Source organism: Marmota monax, unplaced genomic scaffold, assembly GCF_021218885.2.
Source record: "Marmota monax isolate L192 unplaced genomic scaffold, Marmota_monax_Labrador192_F-V1.1 WCK01_AAM20220418_F8-fsc00057, whole genome shotgun sequence".
NCBI classification, from domain to species: Eukaryota; Metazoa; Chordata; class Mammalia; order Rodentia; family Sciuridae; genus Marmota; species Marmota monax.
In genome coordinates this window covers 1,735,497-1,759,815 of record NW_026693933.1, presented here as the reverse complement: position 1 = coordinate 1,759,815, position 24,319 = coordinate 1,735,497, and the positions used below count along the sequence as shown (strand labels likewise).

The 24,319-nt window shown below is 34.8% G+C and overlaps 1 protein-coding gene across 4 annotated transcripts in view; it reads left to right on the top strand.

Annotated features, from left to right (window-relative positions):
* Positions 1 to 24,319, top strand: part of Agmo (alkylglycerol monooxygenase) — a 337,598-nt gene that overhangs the window by 295,074 nt on the left and 18,205 nt on the right. The gene's annotated exons all lie outside the window — the stretch shown is intronic.

Genomic DNA, 24,319 nt, shown 5'->3' with positions numbered 1-24,319 from the left:
CTCTCCAGCCATGTACTCTGTAAACTCATCTCAGCCTAGTGTCAAATGGCATTTACACTATCTATGGTTGTTGGTCATATGCCAACACTAGAGAAAGAGAGATTCTTCCAAGTCCCAAAAAGTAAGTAAACTAGATAAATCTGGGTTGATTTGATATTTTGCTCTATCTTCTGGGGAAAAAAACCTAGCTCATAGAATTTCTATGTAACCAAAAATCTTCTGATAAAAGATTATTTTAATCAGATGCTTTTCTGGGTCTCTAGATGATAAAATAATAGGATAGTCTAGAGAATAACAAGGGTGTGGCTGCTTAGGAAAACAAAGAAACTTTGATAAATGCTTACCACCCAACTTTATAAAGATGCTCTACATGGATTTAATTTGATGATGCTCATTTTTCTAATGTTTTGAATCTAGTGAGTAGAATTACAAAAGTAATCCATAGAGATCTATCCTTCTCTGCACATTAATATAAGACTTATTTCATCTAATTCTCTATTTGTTAAGAGTATATATAATTATAAATATAAAGTAATAGAATAGGCATTTAAAGTACTACAAGAAACTCCTCTCAGCAGCTTCTACCCACACATTCTTCCACAAATCTCTACTGATAATGCTTAATTTTAATTTAAAATGTCTTATATTTTATTTTGAAAATGGCATAATTCATTTATTGACACATGAAAAATGTATCCTAATAGAGTTGCAGAAAGTGCTGTTATATTTAGGTGTAATAAAGCCACACAAAGCATTTAGCCAGTGAGTTTCCCCAGACATTAGATATTAAAAGCCAGTGAGTGAAGGGAATTCTCTCTAGTTTAGCACTGTCATGGCAAGGGGCCAGATCTTCAGAGAAGTCTTTTTTTAAATTTTTTAATTAATTAATTAACTCTAACTGGGTATATATGACAGAATGCATTTTGATTCATTGTACAGAATTGCAGCACAACTTTACATTTCTATGGTTGTACATGATTTAGCATCACACCATATGTGCAGTCATACATGTATGTAGGGTAATGATGTCCATATCATTTCACCATCTTTCCTGCCCCCATGCTCCCCATGCTCCCCTTTGCCCGGAGTTCCTCCATTATGGATCAGTATCCACTTATCAGAGAGAACATTCAGCCTGTGGTTTTTTTGAATTGGCCTACTTCGCTTAGCATGATATTCTCCAGCTCCATCCATTTACCTGCAAATGCTATAATTTTATTCTCTTTTAATGCTGATTAATATTTCATTGTGTATTTATACCATAGTTTCTTTATCCATTCATCTATTGAAGGACATCTAGCTTGGTTCCACAGTTTAGCTATTGTGAATTGAGCTGCTATAAATATTGATGTGCTGTATAACTATGGTATGCTGATTTTTAAGTCCTTTGGGTATAGACCAAGGAGTGGGATACCTGGGTCAAATAGTAGTTCCATTCCAAGTTTTCTAAGGAATCTCCATACTGCTTTCCAGATTGGTTATGCCAATTTTCAGTCCCACCACCAATGTATGAGTGTGCTTTCCCCCCACATCCTCACCAACTCTTATTGTTGTTTGTATTCTTGATAACTGCCATTTGACTGGGGTAAGATGAAATATTAGAGTAGTTCTGATTTGCATTTCTCTAATTACTAGAGATGTTGAAAATTTTTTCATATATTTGTTGATTGACTGTATATCTTCTGAGAAGTGTCTGTTCAGCTCCTTAGCCCATTTATTAATTTTTTTCAGGTGTTTTATGAGTTCTTTATATATCCTGGAGATTAGTGCTCGCTCTGATGTGTGTGTGGCATACATTTGCTCCCAGAATGTAGACTGTCTCTTCACCTCATTGATTGTTTCTTTTGCTGAGAAAAATATTTTTAGTTTGGATCCATCCAATTTGTTAATTCTTTTTTTTTTTTGATTCCAATTTTAATATTTATTCTTGGTCATATAAGGATTCATGTTCTTACTGAAATTAAGGTTTAGTGTTCCTTTAAGTGCTTTATCTTTTCTGACTTTCCAATTTAGTATATCTGAGTTAGTGATGGACACCAAAGTATAAGTCAAACACAGGTTAGTAGGGAAAATGAATAAAGTTAGCTTACTTACATAAAAATAACATCAAAACAAACCTGTGATTCTCTAAGCACTCTTTAACATTGATGAGCTTCTCTGTTTCAACAAATTGGATTCATCCTCTATAGACTACATCATGAAATGAAAGAATCTGAGCAAAGTTTGCACCATTAGCCCATTTAATGATGAACAGCCATTTTACTGTGTTTATGTTTAGCACTAAGGTTGACTTTTTAACAGAAAATTAATTCTTATTTTTGAAGATTTTTTTCTTTTTTTTTTAATTTTTTTATTGTTGGCTGTTCAAAACATTACATAGTTCTTGATATATCATATTTCACAATTTGATTCAAGTGGGTTATGAGCTCCCATTTTTACCCCATATACAGATTGCAGAATCACATCAGTTACACATCCATTGATTTACATATTGCCATACTAGTGTCTGTTGTATTCTGCTGCCTTTCCTATCCTCTACTATCCCCCCTCCCCTCCCTCCCCTCCCCTCCCCTCCCCTCCCCTCCCCTCTTCTCTCTCTGCTCCCTCTACTGACATTCGTTTGTCCCCCTTATATTATTTTTCCCCTTCCCCTCACTTCCTCTTGTATGTACTTTTGTATAACTCTGAGGGTCTCCTTCCATTTCCATGCATTTTCCCTTCTCTCTCCCTTTCCCTCCCACCTCTCATCCCTGTTTAATGTTAATCTTCTTCTCATGCTCTTCGACCCTACTCTGTTCTTAGTTACTCTCCTTATATCAAAGAAGACATTTGGCATTTGTTTTTTAGGGATTGGCTAGCTTCACTTAGCATAATCTGCTCTAATGCCATCCATTTCCCTGTAAATTCTATGATTTTGTCATTTTTTAATGCAGAGTAATACTCCATTGTGTATAAATGCCACATTTTTTTTATCCATTCATCCATTGAAGGGCATCTAGGTTGGTTCCATAGTCTAGCTATTGTGAATTGTGCTGCTATGAACATCGATGTAGCAGTGTCCCTGTAGCATGCTCTTTTTAGGTCTTTAGGGAATAGACCGAGAAGGGGAATAGCTGGGTCAAATGGTGGCTCCATTCCCAGCTTTCCAAGAAATCTCCATACTGCTTTCCAAATTGGCTGCACCAATTTGCAGTCCCACCAGCAATGTACAAGTGTACCCTTTTCCCCGCATCCTCGCCAGCACTTGTTGTTGTTTGACTTCATAATGGCTGCCAATCTAACTGGAGTGAGATGGTATCTTAGGGTGGTTTTGATTTGCATTTCTCTGACTGCTAGAGATGGTGAGCATTTTTTCATGTACTTGTTGATTGATTGTATGTCCTCCTCTGAGAAGTGTCTGTTCAGGTCCTTGGCCCATTTGTTGATTGGGTTGTTTGTTCTCTTATTGTCTAATTTTTTGAGTTCTTTGTATACTCTGGATATTAGGGCTCTATCTGAAGTGTGAGGAGTAAAGATTTGTTCCCAGGATGTAGGCTCTCTATTTACCTCTCTTATTGTATCTTTTGCTGAGAAAAAACTTTTTAGTTTGAGTAAGTCCCATTTGTTGATTCTAGTTATTAACTTTTGTGCTATGGGTGTCCTATTGAGGAATTTGGAGCCCGACCCCACAGTATGTAGATCGTAGCCAACTTTTTCTTCTATCAGACGGTGTGTCTCTGATTTGATATCAAGCTCCTTGATCCATTTTGAATTAACTTTTGTGCATGGCGAGAGAAAGGGATTCAGTTTTATTTTGTTGCATATGGATTTCCAGTTTTCCCAGCACCATTTGTTGAAGATGCTATCCTTCCTCCATTGCATGCTTTTAGCCCCTTTATCAAATATAAGGTAGTTGTAGTTTTGTGGATTGGTTTCTGTGTCCTCTATTCTGTACCATTGGTCCACCCGCCTGTTTTGGTACCAGTACCATGCTGTTTTTGTTACTATTGCTCTGTAGTATAGTTTGAAGTCTGGTATCGCTATACCGCCTGATTCACACTTCCTGCTTAATTCTTGATTTCATTTCTTGCACTTTAGGTGTCTTGTTAAGGAAGTCTGGACCTAGTCCAACGTGATGAAGATTTGGGCCTACTTTTTCCTCTATTAGAGCAGGGTCTCTGGTCTAATTCCTAGGTCCTTTATCCACTTGGAGTTGAGTTTTCTGCTTGGTGAGAGATAGAAGTTTATTTTTATTTTGCTGCATATGGATTTCCAGTTCTCTCGGCACCATTTATTGAAGAAGGTATCTTTTATCCAATGTATGTTTTTGCACCTTTGTCTAATATGAGATAACTGTATTTATGTGGGTTTGCCTCTGTGTCTTCTATTCGGTAACATTGGTCTACATGTCTATTTTGGTGCCAATTTTATGCCATTTTTGTTACTTTAGGTTTGTAGTATAGTTCAAGTTCTGCTATTGTGATGCATCCTGCTTCAGACTTCTTGCTAAGGATTGCTTTGGCTATTCTCAGTCTTATTTTTCCAAATGAATTTCATGAATGCTTTTTCTATGAGGAATGATGTTGGGAATTTAATTGGAATCTCATTGAATCTTTATAGTGCTTTGGGTAGAATGGCCATTTTGACAATATTAATTTTGTCTATCCAAGAGCATGGGAGATCTTTCCATCTTCTAAGGTTTTCTACAATTTCTTTCTTTAGTGTTCTGTAGTTTTCATTGTAGAGGTCTTTCACCTCTCTTGTTAGATTGATTTTATTTAGTTAGTTAATTGTTTTTTGAGGCTTTTGTGAATGGGGTAGTTTTCCTAATATCTCTTTCAGAGGATTCATCATTGATGTATATAAATGCATTTATTTGATTTGGGAGCATTGATTTTATATCCTGCTACTTTGCTGAATTCATTTATTAATTCTAGAAGTTTTCTGGTATTGTCTTATATTTTAAATTACTGAAATGTAAATATTGTAAGACTGTCTATTCTTTTACATATACATATATTTATATAATTTCACTTACCAGACTTCTTTAATTTAATAAATTATTTTATTATTTTAGTATAGCTCAGATAAGTTAATTATTAGCTGACATTATTCCTGATTATTATTCACATGTTTATTTTATATTTTACATATTTTGCTTATCATGTGTTTTTTTATCCTGAAAGTTTTTACTCTATAATGAGGAAGGTGGTAATCACATGAATATGTAGGTCCTTTTCTAATACAATCTCAGTTTTAGTGATACTCCTTTTATATGAACATAATTTGTAATTCAGTTGTTAATTGATCAATTTAACTCTTTATTTTGTTCTGGAACTGATATACACAGCCTCATAAGCCTTTTATATTTTACTGTAGCATTTAGTTAAGACTATTTATTTTCCAATTACCAACACATAATTTGATTCTAAAACTTGTGGTTAAAAAATAAGTTAGATCCAATACCTAATTTCATCCCTAGAACCCTATGGTATAAAGTACTTGTCTATGGATGAATTAGAATTTGAATCCAATTCAATCTATAAGATCTATCCATGAACTAGATCATTTTAAAACTCCTTGAATATTTTTTATGGGGGCGTACTGGAGATTGAACTCAGGAGCACTCAATCACTGAGCCACATCCCCAGCCCTTTTTTGTATTTTATTTAGAAACATTGTCTCACCAAATTGCTTAGCAATTCACTGTTGCTGAGGCTGGCTTTAAACTTGTGACCCGCTTGCCTCAGCCTCCTGAGCCTCTGGGATTGCACCATGCACCACTGCACATATTTTCTGGAGTCCAAGATGTCATAGAGAGTAGGTAGAATCTTAAAATGGTCCTCTAAGATTTTCTGCTCTAATCTCAGAACTGTGAATATGAGATGTCATGACCAATTTATATGTGGCAAAGATATAATTGAGTCTACTTATCATTTTATTTTGTATTTATTGAAAGAAAGACATTTTACTGGTCCTAATCTAATTGTGCCAGCACTTTTAAAACAAGGTTTTAACGGTTCTTTGGCTGGTGAGAGATGAGGACATTTCAGAAATGCTAACCTTCAGAATTTCCCAGGACCTACTTTGGGCTTGAAATAGGAAGGGAAGATGTAACAAGGAATATGAGCACCTCTAGAAGCTCACAGATACAACAAAAAAGAAACCTTTGTCTTAAAATCTCAAGAAACTACATTAAAACAAACTTTACTAGCTTAAAAGTCCATTCTTCCCTTACAGCCTCCATATTGGAGCCCAGCCTGACCTACAACTTCATTTTGACCTTATGAGACCCTAGGCAGAGAAGTCATCTAAGCCTAAAAGGAACTTATGACTTACAAAATTTTGAAACAATAAATGGGTATTGTTTTAAGCCATTAAATATATAATCTTTTCTTATATAGTGATTAAAAAACTCAATATGCCACTTTCAGAACTCCACTAAACTGGGGCAGAAGGGTTTTATATGATGATGTGAATAAACAGATTAGTACTGGAGGCCATTAAAGGGGAGGTTGGTCAATGCAATCAGGCCATCTCTGTTTCTTGTTTGGCTCTTGTCAAAGATAGGCTCCAAAACAGCATAATACAGGGACACAGCCACATCAATGTTTATAGCAGCACAATTCAAAATAGCTAAACTGTGGAGCCAACCTAGGTGCCCTTCAGTGAATGAATGGATTAAAAAAATGTGGCATATATACACAATGGAATTTTACTCGTCAATAAAAGAGAATAAATTATGGCATTTGCAGGTAAATGGATGGCATTGGAGAAGATAACGCTAAGTGAAGTTAGCTAATCCTCCCCAAAAAAATGTTGAATGTTTTCTCTGATATAAGAAGGCTGACTCATAGTGGGGTAGGGAGGGGGAGCATGGGAGGAATAGATGAATTCTAGATAGGGCAGAGGGGTGGGAGGGAAAGGGAGGGGGCAGGGGATTAGCAAGGATAGTGGAATGTGATAGACATCATTATCCAAAGTACATGTATGAAGACATGAATTGGTGTCAACATACTTTATATACAACCAGAGGTATGAAAAATTGTGCTGTATATGTGTAATAAGAATTGTAATGCATTCCACTGTAATTTATTTAAAAAAATAATAAAAAATATAGGCTCCAACCCTCCTACAGAAACTGGGATAGATAAGGACTTGTGTTTAGCAGTAGATAGCTAAAATTAGTTCCCAGGTCTCACAAAGACAATCCTGATTTGTAAAACTGGGTGGGAAAATATTTACATCACAGAGAGGTGGAGAAAAAAAATTATAATGCCAACTTTTCTAAAATAAAATCTGTAAAAAAAAATATATGAGTTAGGAGGGAGGTTGGGCATATGTTCAGGAAGAAACTTGTCTAAAGTTTGGTCAAACTGAGGGGAATATTAAGACTGTCTCTATGTCTATTTATATGAATACATCCATGTATGTATATAACTATTATTTAAAGGTCAACTGCAGATATTTTATACCTGCCACTAATATATCCTAACTTTATCTTGATGTTATTCTTATGAAAGCATATCTTTGGGCTTCCTGCCCTTTAATTTCTAAAATGGACTCTAAATGCTGTGTGGTTTTTGTGGGCATAGTTCAAATTTAAATGATCCTACATGCAAAGAGAACAAAAAAAAAACTTTATCTAGATCTAACCTGTATTATTTTATTTTTCTCATTACCATACAAATGCCTGAAGCTTGTAACTTTATAAAGATAAGAACTTTATTTAGCTCCTATTTCTTGAGGTTCAAGAGCATATCACCACACCAGCATCAGCTCACCTACACTGAAGTCTGCATGACAGGTAACATCACAATGAAGGGACCACATTCATTAGCAAGAGATTACATCACAAAACAGAAGTCAAGCTTTTAAAATTTGCTTTCTCAAGTATAAATGCAGGAGCCCCACAGGAATAACCTTAATCCTTTCCAAGGGAAGTGCCCCCTATGACCTAAGGGACTTCCCACTAGGCACCACCTCTTATGGATTCTACCACCTTTCACATCACCACCCTGAGAACCAAGTTTCCAATACATAGAAACTTTGGGACACAGTCTCATATCCAAATCATAGTGTAATCCAAATATAAGTGTAATCAAATATTACATAGGTGATATCATAGAATTTTAGACAAGTTCTTAAATACCACCTAGAATATTTTTTAAAAAATTTTCACAATGAAAAGAATATAGGAAAAGTATGAAGAAAGAGAGTCTGCCTGAGATTCTTCCCTTCCTTCATATTTCTTACATCTGTTCTGGTAGGAATGTCTTTGAAAACTCTGACACAAGCCTGACCCTCCAAAGAAGAAAGAATACACAACATGGTAGACATAACTTTTCCACCCACAGCTTCTGGATCTCAGCTGCTGCTTCTGGAAGCTACTTCTTGTTCTCTCTCCATTGTCTGCTGTGAATATGATGTGGACACAGAGCAAGTAGTAGAGAAGTTCCAAGAATTACAGGGCAAGTTTGAAGTTGATTTTTCAATGGTTGTAAAAGAAAAGTGTTCAAAGAGTCTTTCTTTGCCTTAGTCCTAAAAATCTCATTACTTTTTTTTTTTTAACTGAGATTTGAACATTTTCTATTTCTTAGATGACCATTGACTAGAATTTAGTTCATGGATATGCTTATAGTACCTTAGTGTTTGGTTTTCATTTATAGTGAAATTGAACATTTTCAATTATGGCATTTGGGAAAGTGTTAAGAGAATTTTGGTAGGATGGAGTGAAAAAAATGGCATGAAAATTTGAGGCATCTAAAAAGTGTCAGGCCAACATTTTACTACTAACTTGTAATGAGATTCCAGTTCTTTGTTTTTAATTAGCACAACTTTCACTGGATACAAGAGAGCTGCAACCACAAATCTCTTCATCTTTAAATTATGTATTCTCAACCACATCTTAGTTGTCTTTATCTTTGTTGAACCTTCCAATTATATCACCTTATTATTGGCTTCTTCAAGCTACTGAGATACAAACTTCACTCCTGGAATCAATTATTCTCTTCTTACATGTTTCTTAAGTCCATTTCAAAGCAGGAATCTTAAAACAGCTTTTTCATTTCTAATATCTAATGTGACAGTTCAAAACAGGGATCTTTGTCTTCCTTTGCTACATGTACTTATCAAAATCCTTTTTCTTTTGTTGTACTGAATAATTTTGTTAGTAAGTACATGATCATTATGTGTCTCCTTTACATTTATAGACATATAATGAAGTCCTATGCACAATCAGCAAATAAATGTAGTTTTTAACAAAGTCTACTGTTATTCTACTATATAAAATCCTGTTAATTAAACCTTATGATCCAACCACCCCACACTCATATAAGTTTTTCTTTAAAACCTTCATAATTATTGCTTTCAGTTTAGGAATTATTCCAATGTCTTTAAATTTTTGTATCCTAGTAATATTTACCAAAGTATAACTTGAATTCCTTATGGTTGTTATGTATTTTGCTCAGTATATAGAGAATAGCATATAATTTTCCTTCACTTACCATTTCTTTGTAGCATTTGTTATGAGGTTGCTCTTGAAGTCTTCATCCAGTAACACAATGTTTCTACGAATCTTTCTTTAAACCACTTTTTGGTGGGGAGAACCTTTATAGTCTCCTAAATTACCCTTTAAAAGAAAATCATACAGATTTTGCATTCTGAAACAATATGGCCTTGTTTACCAGTTTGTTCCATCAAAGTAATGTTTTAAATTACTTTCAAAAGTGAATTATTTCCTTCTCCTATCTAAAGAGTATTGAATTGACAAAAGTCACCGGTGGGGTTTCTGAGCATTGTAACTGCATGGTTCCAAGTGTCCCTGCTATTCATGGTTATTGTGATCCAAATTGCTATTTTTCTTCTTTAGGATCTGTGTTTTAAAGCAATAACTAACTTAATCTTTTGGAAAACAAAACAAAAACACAAGTCATTTTTTTTTTATTATAGCCATACTAGCAGAAGCCACCAAACTCCTGTTATTGTTCTAGTTATTTATGAACAGTGAAATGAATTTTTAATTCTGATTATCTGAACCAAACTTACTAGTGGGTGGATGAGAAAACATCGCTAAATTTAATTTAAAATTCCACTCAATGAACAAGTATTCTTTATGCATTTGTTGCAGCCCAGGAATTCTGCAAAATTCTAGGAATGAAAAATGAATCAAGATTTTTGTCATGATTTTGTGAAGAATCAGTGGTGAAAACAAATATATACCAGTAATATCAATACAGTGAGAATCATGTTTACATAGGTATATAGATTATAGATCCTGAGTGATTATAAGAAAACTACTGGATAAATGAGCTCAAAGGCCTCTGAGGAGGGTCTCTCAATATGGATTTATAAAATACATAGAAAGAAGTGTTACTCAAGCAGAGGAATTATGCAGCATAATGAGCTACAGAGAATTGCAAGTGGTTCAGAGTAACTGAATCATAAGGTAAGAGTGAAGGTGGGAACAGGTACAACTACAAAAGTAAGTAGGGGCTGGACTTTAGAGTTTGTTATAAACCAGGGTATACAGCCTGGTTTTTGTTTTTGCACTGCTTGCAAGCTAAGAATGATTTTTACATGTTTAAATAGAATAAAAGTTAAAAAAAAGAATATTTTGGAACATATGAAATGGTATACAATTCAAATTTCAAAACATCATTTTTGAATAATCTAACATTATAAGAACATAGTCACCTTCATTAATTTCCAGATTGTCTTTGGCTATTTCTGCATTATGATAGAGTCCAGTAGTTGAGACAGAGACAATATGGACTGTACTATCTGGCCTTTTCCAGAATATTCTAGAAATTTTATGCTGACCCCCTGCTATGAACAAGAGTTTGCATTAAGAGTTTGCATTATAAGAAAAAAACTATGGATGAAATTTAAAAGTGAGAATGTCTCTTAGTAAGAGCTGTTTTGTCAACTGTTCTCTTACATGGCATATGTTGAAAATAGTTTATAAACAAGATCAGTGATAAGTAAGTATACAAGTATATATAGTAAAAGTACATCAGTAAATATATTTTGGAACTTTCCTGGGTTTGGAAGGTGTGGAAGATATGAAAAAAAAATAAGTGTGATAACAACCTTGGGAGGGAGAGGCATTCACACAGAATAAAGTCCTTAAAAATGGCATAGAGTTGGGTACAGTGACACATGCCTGTAATCCCAGTGGCTTGGGAGGCTGAGACAGGAGGATCTCAAGTTTGAGGGCAGCCTCAGCAACTTAGTGAGGCCCTAAGCAACATAGCGAGACCATGCCTCACAATAAAACATAAAAAGGGCTAGAGATGTGGCTCAGCAGTTAAGTGCTCCTGGGTTCAATCCCCAGTACCACCCCCACACCTCCGCAAAAAAAAAAAAAAAAATAGCATAGAAACAGACTGGTCTCTCTTAAGAAAGGCAACATTGAAAGAATGTCAAATTAGAAGATTCAATGATTTTTTTAAATAAATAAACATAAATTTGTATGTGGTCAAAAAAGATAAGAGGATGGAAGAATTTTTTTAAAAATTCCATTTCCAAGTTGTAGTTAGTGATCAGATTTCCAGTGAAGATTTATTTTGACCTTTCTTTCTCCAGTATGTTGTATAATTTGGTCAAATACATATAACGTTTTCATCAGAATCCTTTTAAATGTGCTCAACTGCACACTGCAGAGATATATTTTGTATGAGCATTAAGTGCGTTTTTGCTCCAAGATCCATTTCCTCTATCTTCCTTTCTATACTTACACCCTATTGCAAGAACCAAACTCTGCGAGCTGCATTGCCACACCTCTTAACCTCCAGTCTTCTGCCTAGTTTGGGCCACTGTAAGTCACCAGTGGACATTAGTAGTTGGGGGGAAAAGGAGAAGCCAGATTTTTTTACCCTTTTCTCAGCATCTTCATCAGTGATTGTGTCTCCTTCAGGATCCCAGCTCTTGTCAGGAGCCTCTATTGTGGTTCATGCTAGAACTTTGGCTCCCCGAATTTGGTAACCCCATCCTTCCTTCCTCAGGTTTTTCCATCCTAGGTAGCAAAGGCTTATTGCTACAGCTAATCTGCTGTTCTTATTTTCTAAATTTGCCCCATCACCTTCTGTTGTTTTTCATGCTCTGCCATCACATTTTTTTTATATTGGCTGCTCCTTTATTTATTTGATGATGATGATGATGATGTTATTTGTTTCTCTATTTTGTGGCACTAAGCATTTAATGCAGGTCTTGTATGTACTAGACAAGCACTTTTCCACTGAGCTATACTTCCAGCCTTTCTTTTATTTTGAATTGTGGTAAAATATATACCATATGAAGTTTACCAATTTGACCATTTTTAAGTGTATGATCAACATGTTCAAATCCTCCCTTCAATCTCCCCAATGATAGACTGTGTTTTCTTATCTGAACTTCTCTGACACACATTAAGATTCCAGGAAGAGAATGTAGCTTCTTAAACCCATACAGACAAGCATTCTTAATACCAAGCTGTGACTACCACTTTGGGTAGATTTATTTACCCTATACATATTAATAAGCCTTTCTTAATAGTATCCCCAAATAAACAGGTAAAATGCTCATGTAAAAATCTGTAGATTCAAAGAATATTCATTGCTTTTCTCCTTTGCTAATGTCTCCAACTTTTAAAATGATGGCCTTTTTCTTTCTCTTTTGGGACAGTTGATTTAAATCAAATAAATGGCTATTTATTTAGAACAGCAGTCTGATTTGTTTTTGTATACAAATCATTGTACAAAATTCCATCTCTGTCACCACTTGTTATTTTGTAATTTCCATTTATTCTTTAAAGTTATTTGTTTACCTTTCTCTTGGAATTTCTATTCTCTCCCGTCTCCCTTTTCTATTCTGCATTCCTTTCCTTCCACTTGCTATTTTTAGAAAAACCTAATCTCAGAATAGGTTGAAATGGAACTTTTATTTACTTGTATGTGTGTATCTGTGATTTGTGTGTGTAATATTACATACTGGAGTATTTAACTGTGTTTTTATAGAGTACTGAAGTGATGAACTGTAATTAAAATAATTTTGTTAGGTAGAAGTTCCTTTGGCTTAGACTCTATTTGTTGGCAGATGTTTCATTTACTGTTGTTTAGTGTATGATCTTCAAATCTTTGCATAGACATTCCAAGTTAGAAAGGCAAAGCTCTACTCTTCAGAAAAAGAAAACTCCATCAAACTTTTGGCCCTTCAAGTTAGCGGCCGTGCAAGACCCACATTTTTATGCCTCATGTATTCTGATGTGTTCCTATATGATTAGTTGGTTTGGGTTATTAAAACAACACTGCAACAGGAACAGTGGGAGTGGTAGAAAGGGAAGAATATGTGAATGTTAAAGCTGTCTTTTTCTTCTGAAGTATGTTACCTTGTGCAAGTCCCTGAGCCTCACACATCCTAATTTCCAAGTGTTTGTGGATATTCATGAACCTCTACACCCAGGCAATTGCCAGCCAGAGTCTTGGTCCTTTTTTTGTACAGAATGAGCAAATGCATAATTGGGATGGAAGGGAGAAATGCTTCAAAGAGGCCAGTTTGCTAGTTGAAGAGAATAACACTTTCAGCAGGTGGGAGGGGGAAAAATAAAAAGTCACTCTGCAGATTTTTGTGAGAAAGCTTGAGAGCAGATAAAATTATATCACAAATATGACCGGGGTAAGATATAAAAAACAGTATTTTTTAAGAGCATTTTTAAAGCATTTTTGTTTTCTATGTAGGATACCCTTTGGTATTTTGCTGAGTCTGCATTAAATACATAAATTACTGCTCCATTATTTTTCATTGTCAGATTGGTGTTACTTTGGCGATACCCTGTGCTATATCTGAGCCTTAATGTTGCTGTTTTAGTCAGTTTTTTTTTTTTTTTTTTTTTTTTTGTCACTTGACAAGAACAATGTAAAGGAGGACAAGTTTATTTGGGGCTTACAGTTTTAGAGGTATCAGTAAACAGATGGCCAACTTCATTGCTCTGGGCCTGAGATGAAGCAAAAGATCATGCTGTTGTGGAGGAGAGCACAGGACATGGCAATCAGGAAGGAGAGAGCTCCATTCAGGAGGGACAAAATACAACTCCAAAGGCACGTCTCGAGTGACCCATCCTCTAGCCACACACTACATGCCTACAGTTACCACCCTGTTAAATCCTATTAGGGATTAATGCTCTGATTAGGTTTAGGCTCTCCTAACAATCATTTCACCTCTAAACTTTCTTGCATTGTTTCATACATGAGCTTTTGGGGGACACCTCATATCTAAACTGTAATAGTTGCATAGGTTTTTACCACCTACATATGATGAGAGGTGCAGAGGAAAGAAAAGAAATAGGTGTTGAAGATCACCTTTCATTTTATCCTCACAGAATCCTGCAAGGCAGGTAACTTTATCCTCACAGATAAGTTAGGAATGCCTACCTGATCTAAAATCCTAACCCATGTATGATTGGCATGACTAGAGTTTTGGTCCTTTTTTGTACAGAATGAGCAAATGCATAATTGGGATAGGAGGGAGAAATGCTTTGAAACTTGGAATATGCATGTCCATTGTTTGCTATCATTTCTTATATAAAACTGTTGAATAAAGACTGCTTTCATGTCATAATTTTTAACACATTATCTTATCTCCAAAAAAACCTAGCATAAAATATAATAGAAAACTTGAATTATCTTAAACAGAAAGGGGACTCCCAACAAAGTGCATAATATGAAAGATACCAATCTGATCCATGTCTTCCACTACGTGGGGCCTAATTGAGAACTAGGAGAATATACATCCACTTATATCACTGGGGTCAATGAAAGACAACTTTACAATTTATATTAATTTTTTATTCTAAAAAAGTAATGTTTACACATAGGTACACAAAATATTAAACCAAGTTTTCTAAAATCATCATTTTCCCCATTAAAAGATGACAATGACAAAGATAAAAGAAAAGGAAAAGGAAGTAGAAGTAAGAACAGCATAAGCAGTAGAAGTTTGAAGAATTTTGTGCCAAGGGGAAAGCAGAGCCCATAAACTTAATGTATTAATAGGTTTAAATTGTAAAATAAAAGCAACAGGAAGCTATTAGAATCAAGTAAGATTCCCATTTTTGTAGAAAAGTAGAGATCATATTTCTGTTCTCCTGCAATTTCTTTGCTGTAGAATAGCCATCAAACTGATATATTCAAGGATTAGAAAAATATGGAGAGCAGGTATTTTGTGATGCTCTGGGGAAAAAAAAACAAAAAAAAACCCTCTTCCAATGATGCTCTAAATCACAATGTGAGTTGATTGGGCTCCTTTTTACTATGTGGAGCTCAACTCTGCATATACCTGAGCCACCATGCACTGGAAGAGCTGATTGAAGTAACAAGCCAAAAAAGGAAAGAATTAGGTAGGTAGTTAAACTATGATGACATTCAGCATTTGTTTTTGGGGGGGATAAATTGTGGTATAAAGGTGTATTAAGAATTGTAAGGCAAAAATAATAATAATAATAATAACAACAACAACAACAATAAACTATGATGACTTAAGTGGAAGTCTAAAATCATAGAAATTGGGTACTCCCTTTCCCTTCTCCCCGCTGGAACAGTGCTCTGGTCAAGGGCAAGGTGGATCCACAGACATGGGGGTCATGTCAATGTTGAGAGAGTCCCTGAACAAAAAGGCTTCAGCAGTTTTGTCAGTGATGGGTAGGGAGAGAATAAAGCGAGCTGGGAGTGGGAGTGAGAAGTACTGTGCTGAGTCAGAATAGGGTAGTGTCTTCAAGAATTCCTCCTCTTCCCTCCATACAGAGGTTTTAGCAGAAGACCTGTCCAAGTCCTCAGATAAGGAGCTCCTGGAATGAAGAGGCCTAGACTGGGAATGTAAATATGTCAAAGAGCTCACTGGCCACTGGAGCCTTGCATCTTTTTTTCCTGGAAATCCCTTTAGAAGCCGCCATGCACTGGCTATGGACCAAGCCTGGTGCCAGGAGAGCAGTTTTCCGTTGAGGCCCCTTCAGATAAAGCTTCTATGTTCCTGTGTTCAGGCCTGAAAAATTATACAAAGTGTTTTCACCAGGGTCCCAATTGCTCAATTATCTTCATGGGTGAATTTTGAATGTGAATTTTGCATAGTGCCAAATAAGCTTATAAGTTTAATGGGAAAAAATGCAGGAAACTTGTCCTTTTTGTTATGCAAGAAAATGGTCAATTTTTGCCATTTTTTTCCCTTTTCTCGGCACAAAATTCTTCAAAGTTCTGATGCTACTGTTCCCACTTTTCTTCCACTTTTTCTTCCTCTTCCTTTTCCTTTATCTTTGTTATTGTCATCTTTTAATGGGGAAAATGATCATTTTAGAAAACTTGGTTTAAAATTTTATGTGCTTTTATGTAAATATTTAATTTTTTAGAATAAAGAATTAATGTAAATTGTACAAGTTATCATATTAATTTGGGTTTATTGATTAAAAGTTGGAAATGTTTTATATTTAACTATTGTTGGGAGTTGCAAATTGACTAGAAGCACCATCTCAAATTGTCAAGTATCAAGAGGATATTTCTCATTCTCTTTACAGAATATCATTTCGCATATTTTGGATTCTACAGCAGTGCATATCTTATTAGAAAATGTAGCCTCCTATTTGGCTTGCATGATATTTGCAAGTTCAAATGAGTATTTTTATTGTCATTTTTTCCATAAGCATTGGCATTTCTTACATTTTAATTCTTACAAGGGAACCAATTCTTTATTTTTAACTTCAAATGGCTGCAAGTGCTGTGAAGTTGGCAAAGTTATCTTTTTTCCCCTTGCTGAATGTACTTTTCAGAGTACTGTTTGTCATATTTTTGAAAGAATGAGGGTGAATATGTAGAGGAAGGAAAGTTTCAAGGATAAAGTAGTAAAAGCAGCAAAGAAAAAAAAATTGTACCCTTTTGGGGATAGCCTTTAATTTCTTGAAAAATTCCAATGATTAAAATTCACATTTCATTTAGATACATTAGCTATATGAGTATGAACACTATATGAAGGGATTGTGTGGATTGAAAGCATGCCAAGTTTACATATAGTATCTCTGGTTGTAAACATGATAAAATTATCAATGAAACTCTCTAATTTGATCCTGAAGTAAAAGGATGTTGTCCAATGAATCATTTGTGTTTGTAGGAGGCATCCTCGTTGCTAATAGACAGGAATGGGACCCAGATGTTTTCTGGAAAGTTGGTTGCACTGGAGGCAGGGAGCATTACCTAAAGTGTAGGCGGCCATATGGAAGTAAAGGTTGGAAACATCCCATTACAAGTCATATATCACTGAGCTGACAGCAAGGGTTTCAGCTTGTTTTTATTTAAATCATGAAAGCAGCTGCTCAGCTGTCTCGCTGTATTAAATTTAACCCCTTTTCCTGGCAATCGAATGCAGTAATTTATGCAATTTTGATTGGACCACTACGTAAATATCATTTGGAGAGCTTTCACTTATTCTTGTCCCTTAAATTCACATCCAGATCCGTGATTGGCTACTTTTTCTCCTGGATGAGAATGCTTACAGATAATGCACCTGGCTGAGTCTATTATGGCGAATCACAGAGGAATACTGTAATTTCAGCTTTGGCAGATAATTACCATGGCAAAACATGAATAAATGCCAGATAGCTTTTTAAGTGATCATTTATATCTCTTGGTGTCTCTTCTTTATTTTCCTTTAGTGATTTTGTTTCCTTCTGTTTTTCCCTTCCTCCTCTTCTCCTAGTGACTTTCTCTTTCACTTTTCTGCCATGCATGCATTTCCAACATATGACTCTGCCTAGCTCTTATCATTTTATTTTCTACTTGGGCACCCTGGCTATTCTATTTGACCTTTTCACTCATATTCTTTCAGCCCCTTTTCTGCAATCTTTTGTTCCTGTCTCTCCATGTATCTCTCCTTCCTTGTACTCTGTTTATCTCTCCTTCCTTGTACTCTGTTTTTTAAAGACCTTATCCAGCTTGAATTTTTTTTTAGTTGGTGGCCCTTTCCTCTATGAGCTTTAGGATGTTCCAAGCCCTGCATGAAGTCTTCTTTCAACATTTGGAAAGTTCAAATCCAGATTTTGACCCCATGTGCCTCAAGCTACCTATTAAGATACATTTTATCACTTGCCCGCAAAGTAGAGACTTATACTATTGCCTGTTGGAAAAGCATAGACTTTGATTCTCCTTGGAAAGAAACACTATGGAAAGAAACATGAGTTTTATCCCTAACAATAAGGGAAACCTGTAAATAGAGTTAAGCTGGTTCTAGGAAAACAGATGCAATTAAGGCAGACATTTTTCAGTTGTCTAGATTTTTCAGGTAATTAAGTAATAATTCAATGTTCTTCCCTAAGTGTAATTAAATGTCCTCACCTTCCTATAATATATGATGTTTGGTCAGAGATATCCCATGTGAAGGAAGTGTTTTTAATTATTTAATTGATCTGATATGAAGTACTCCATTTAATCATTTTTCATTGATACAGTATTCTTCAGAAAATGTTTTTAATTGTGATTTATCTTCAATGATCAGGATCCAATGTAAAAATAGTTGCAGATTGAGGTTTGAGGCTAATGTAGTGTGCTATTAGGTGCCAGAATGATTTGCTGTGGGTCACTGTGTGATATGACATTTTCCAGGGTTATTTTCTCCAGGGCTATAAATAAATAAAGGTCCTATGTAGAGATATTACTTTTTTTCAAATGCTAGATCTGCCTAAACAGAAATTCTGACCCCATATTTCCACTCTTCAAAAATGTAGCATGGTTCTATAAACTAAGTCACACCATAGGCTAGCAAAGACTATGTTAGTATGCAAACAATAGAAAATTGTATTGTGGTTAATTTTATATTCACTATTTTCTCATTAAAAGTAAATACAGACTGTCCTCAGAATTTGTGTCAGAAAAAAAGTGCCATCTCATAGCTTAAGTAACGTCTAAAGTCATATCTCATATGGTCAAGTCCCTGTAATCAAGATGTAAAACTATTTTTCCTGTGCATTAGTGTGATTCTACATATGGAATCTACTCTAGTAATATTTGAAATAAAGAATGTGTTAGCAGGTATTATGAAGAGGTAATATAGAGTTCAAAGTTCTGCTTTTTTGGACATCCTCCAGACTCAGGTTTGATAAGATTTTAGTCAATAATACCCAATTTCAATAATATCTGATGTGAGAAAGGCTGTTTTTTATTAGGACTTAGGATGAATAGGACTGGGCCAAATAAAGCAAGAACAAATGTTGGCCATATTTATGCATGTAGAATATTCAGTGAGAATCCACACATTGCAATAGAAGCTGACTTGTCTCATTCATTCATTCAAAAATTACTTTGGGGAATATTCTTTGTGTCAGATGGTGGGCTAGGTGCCCTTACTGCTGAGAGAAGGAGAGCTACTTTCTCCTGATACCATCACAATGGGGTTAGTATTTCAGTGACTAATTTGGTGAGGGGTGGGAATTGAGCTCACAAAATTCAGTCCATAACAGAATGCAGAGATTCTCTAAAAATAATCTAGCTGTATGATTAATTTTTCTTTTAACCTATGATCATATGTTAGAACTCTTTGGAAGCCTCAGAATAGGGAGCTGCACCATTCCTCCTCAGAAGGAATGGATGCCTGACTTCTCTGTTTAAGTTAGATCTGTATTTATTCTTATTACCCATATATAATAACCCTGATGCATCAATGTGAATAAAAGATTATATATCAAAGATTTCTGGAATTAATAAATTTTCTATCTGACAGCCCAAAAGAGATTTCTCCAGCTGTGTTTATTTGGAGTACTTATATTTAGTAAGTTTCCCAATGAAGTTGCTGAGGAAAACAGTTTAGGAATATGCATATTCATGATCCCTTATTAAGAGTCCATTAATTGCATGGATTAGAAAAATTCAAATGCAAAGTGATGTTATTCTTCTGATGTTAATGCAGTCATCATTGTAAAAATTATTAAATGGATGGGAGAAAGCATTAATAAATATATGTGTTTCAGTGAAACAAAATTATTCATTGTCTAGACACTAGAGAAGACTGGTTTGGGTAACAGAGTATAATTCTACAGAACGTACTTTACAACTCTATAAATTACTTATAACTGATAGCGATGTAACATAATTCTTAACCATGGACATAAATTCTGTTCTGTCTGGCCTTACCCATGCCCCTGTGGAGGAGGCAATTTGGCCTCCCTTTGAACATTTATTTTCACATTCTATAAATATGTCTGTCCTTCACATTCTTTTGAACAATTTGTAACTTCTGTTTTCCTCACTGGATATTATTTTTAACAAATTATTGTTCTTATATTTATGAGAATCACATTTTTCTGAAAACTATCTTTTTGTAAGGATAAGGTATGTTGGTAAAACATATCACTGAAACTATATTTGGATTAAAATTTGTTGTCTGATCACTGTGTGTTGTATATTAAATAATGGTAGCGTTTCTAGTAACAGTTTCGATACTAAATTGAACATCACTAATGATAAAGTAAGAAGTTCCAATTATTGTGATATTTCATGTTTTCTTCAAATCATGTAAGTTTGGGTGGCAACTAAATTTTAGTATTTTCTTTGAACCACTCATTTTAAATTTTTGAAGTTACTGGATTCTAATTATTATGTTTTTATTTATGTCCATAAAATCTTAAAGGAGTGTTTATATTATATAAAAATTTAACCAAATGCAATGCTTGATTCTTGTGTATGTCCAGGTTGTGCATGCAGACCTGTATGCACACAGGTCTGCATGCACAACCTATGTAGGTCATAATTTGAAGCATGATAGATAAATTTGGCTATGGATGATGTATTACATAATTATTAGTAGTATTAAGTTCTTTGCATGTGATAATATTTTTGTAAACATGTAGGGGAAAGTTATAGTTCTTAGTAGATGCATAGTAAAGTATGTAAGGTAAATTTTTATCTATTAACAACTTCAAATATTTAGAAGTGTTGTGACGGGGGGAGTACATATATATGATAAACTATAAGTCAGTTATCCATATCTGTGAACTCCAAGAATTTTACCGACTTGGGATCAAAAAAATCAGAAAAAATTACATCTTTTCCCTACATGTTCAGACACAGTTTTTGTTGTTATACCCCAAAAATAGTATAGCAACTTTTAAGTAACTCCAAGATGACTTAAGGTATACTGGAGGATTGAGTAGATTAGATGCAAACATTACCCCATTTTGCGTAAGGGAATGAGTATTCATGGATTTTAATACACAGGGGGCATTCTGGAATCAATCCATCACATACACTGAGGGGCAAGTATTTTATGTATGAAAGATGTAAAGGTACATACAGAGATACATGTAATATTATTCTTTCTATTTTCTTTAAATTTGAAAATATTCATTATAAGAGGGAGGGAAAAGTAATTTATCAAATAAAATGAATAGTACCATAGTTGTAATAAATTTCCTCCCTAAAGCAGTATTCAGCTATCATGGCTGGTATCTACTAACTCTTGCTCATAACTAGACATAAAGTAAGTTGAACACAGGACTATTATTGAAAAAAATCTTTTGCTTGAAGAGAATATTTGGTGGACTCTTAGAGACCATTAAACCCCAATTACCTCATACTCTTATTGTCTTTTTCTCCATTTTATTTTCAAAATATATGGAACCTATTATTTAAGTTTTCTGTTAGTCAGGCTGTGTCTGAGTTTATTCTGATTTCTCAAACCCAAAGTTAAGGCTACATTACAGGTATCTGTACACTACTTAATTAAACTAACCACCAAATCTTGAGTAACCTCAGGATTCTATTTATCTAGACTCTAAAATTTTTGTTATCAGATTGTTAATATATGTGGACCTAATATGTTTTGAAAACATTCTTTCCAAAATGCTTTAATAGAGGGATTAATAAATAGTACAATGGAAAAATTGGAAGTTTGCATCTTGTTTTCTCTTTCATCAATAGTATTTTAGATTAAAATATTTTGAAAGGAAATTTCAGGATTAGTTAGAAGTTGTGCTCTCCACCTGACTAACTACATGATAATTATGTAAGCTATGTTTCACTTCATTGTAAAGTCTGATATTGTTTTAAAGTGAAAAAGATAATGCTATATAGTACTAAAAACCTTGACCTTCATATTGACAAATATTTCTATGAAATTGCCACAACTGCATCCATATATCTAGTAATCAACTGCTAGTTCATAGCTAAAACAAAAGAGGCAAAACTTTTTTGTTGAGTTTCTCTCTAGAGGGAGGGCAAGTGGATATTCTTTCAATGAAGCAAATGCTTAAGTTTAATTTCATGGATGGCATGTTTAACATTCGGTTGAACAATAATTTTACCAAAAAAAAGAGCTTCCATATGCTCATTGTCTTTTTATAAATGATTCTACAGCTTACTTCTAGTGTGAATGCAAACAAAGGCAAGGCAACATACCCTGCTCTTCAGCAAGGAAAAAAAAAATACAAGTTGACTGCTATGAAATCAAGACTCTGTACTTGGATTTTTGAGGGGAAGCGGGGATTATGTACAGTTGCCACTATTGCCCTTTGTCTCAGCAAGGGAAATAAAGAATTCAAAGGAAAAACAAGAAGGGATTTTTAAAAATCATCATTTCCCCCTCCCTTTCTGAAATTATGATGTAGGTAGAGTTGCTATTCATGAAAATCACCTCTGCAGCCGTCAGCATTATCATCCAGATTCCAGAGTTTTGATAGATGATGTTCAAGAGCTCAGCTCTGGCTCAAGGAACTGACAGATGGAGTTTTCTTCCAGAGGGGTTGGAATATATTCATGGAAATCACCCTGCAACTCTGATCCAACACACATGTCCTCAATATCCAGAAGCCAAATAGGGGCCAAATGATTCTTCTATGTTTACTATTGGCACAGTACCAAGGAAACATACTGATTCAGGAAAAAAAAAATGTTTATGCTTTTTTCCTCTTTCTCCTGATCTTGGGGGTATAAAACTATACCATCCTATTAAGCATTCCAATGGCTTAATTTTATTTTTCCAACTTTTTTAACAATTTAATATTTTAGTTTTAATACCTTATATGATTTTGAGTATCATCACAGAGAATATCATCATTATCAGCCTATGTGTCTTTGAACTATTTAAAAATTACATGAATTCAGAGGACAGATTAAAATCTATATATGATAACTATAGTAATAATGGCATATAGTGATATCAACCAATTGTTAGCTCTAGACTTAGTTTTACAATCAGTGCTGAATTGCAATAACTTTAAAATAAGGCTAATTTTCTATTGAAATAACTTGTAAATCCAAATTTAACGGAGTATGTCTGAATTAATAACGTACGTTATTAGTGCTAAATTTTTGATAATGCTTAAGACAACATGTCAAACGTGGTAGAGGAAGACAACTTGTGTCTGATGTTTTCCCTTTCCTTAACAGTTGAGCAGGCATATAAGATGCACCATTGCCATGATAGCAGGCAGTTTGTTGTAAATAGTTTAAAATAAAATGAGGTAAAAGAAATTCTGGAGATTTAGAGGAAGAAGAGACTTTGTAGAGATCGTGGAAGATTTCATAAAGAAGGAATCACTGAGGCCCATCAGAAGAAAAGAAATGGAATTGGAGGAAGACGGAATTAAAGGAAGTGAGTGTGAAGGGAGCTATCCAATAAAAATGCTGGTTGTGTTCAGGAAACACGGAACACACTGTCTAGTTTGTCTGTAAAGATGTCAGGGAATTACCAAAGGAAGATAAAAATTGTATGAATACAGTCCTTGCAGAAATCATTCATTCATTCTCATTGTATAATCCCCTAAATGCTTTAAATCCACCTCACTCTCCAACCCCAAGGCCAATACCACTCTAATTCCGGCCACTGTCATCATCATCTTCCTGAGAAGGGTCCTAATGTTCCCCTCCTACAGTTTGCCAGCCTCTTGTTCTCCATACCAGTTAGGTGTTTAAGGACAAATCCAATCACATGACACCATGGTGAGAGCCCCTCAATTCCCTACCCTGTCTTATACATCTCTCCCTTCCCTTTTTGCAACTTACTGGGGTCAGACCTCTCCAAGTATTTCTTCATTCCTCTCCTAAGTTGTCTCTTCTCTTTTCCCCTCTCTGGATTGTTGTCTCTGCCCTGCAATCTTTCCTACTTTTCAACTAGCAAATTCCCCATCACTCCTCCGGTCTAGTTTTAAGTATTAGTTCATGTGATTATGCATTCATTCATCAATAAATTCTTAAATGAGCAACTGTCATGCTCTGTATACTTAATTCTTCCAAGACACTTTAGTCTTCCAGGCGGTCCTATGTGTCCCTGCTATACATGCACATTGTGATTGCACAGCAATCTGTATTTTTAAAAAGTATTTATTTTTTTTAGT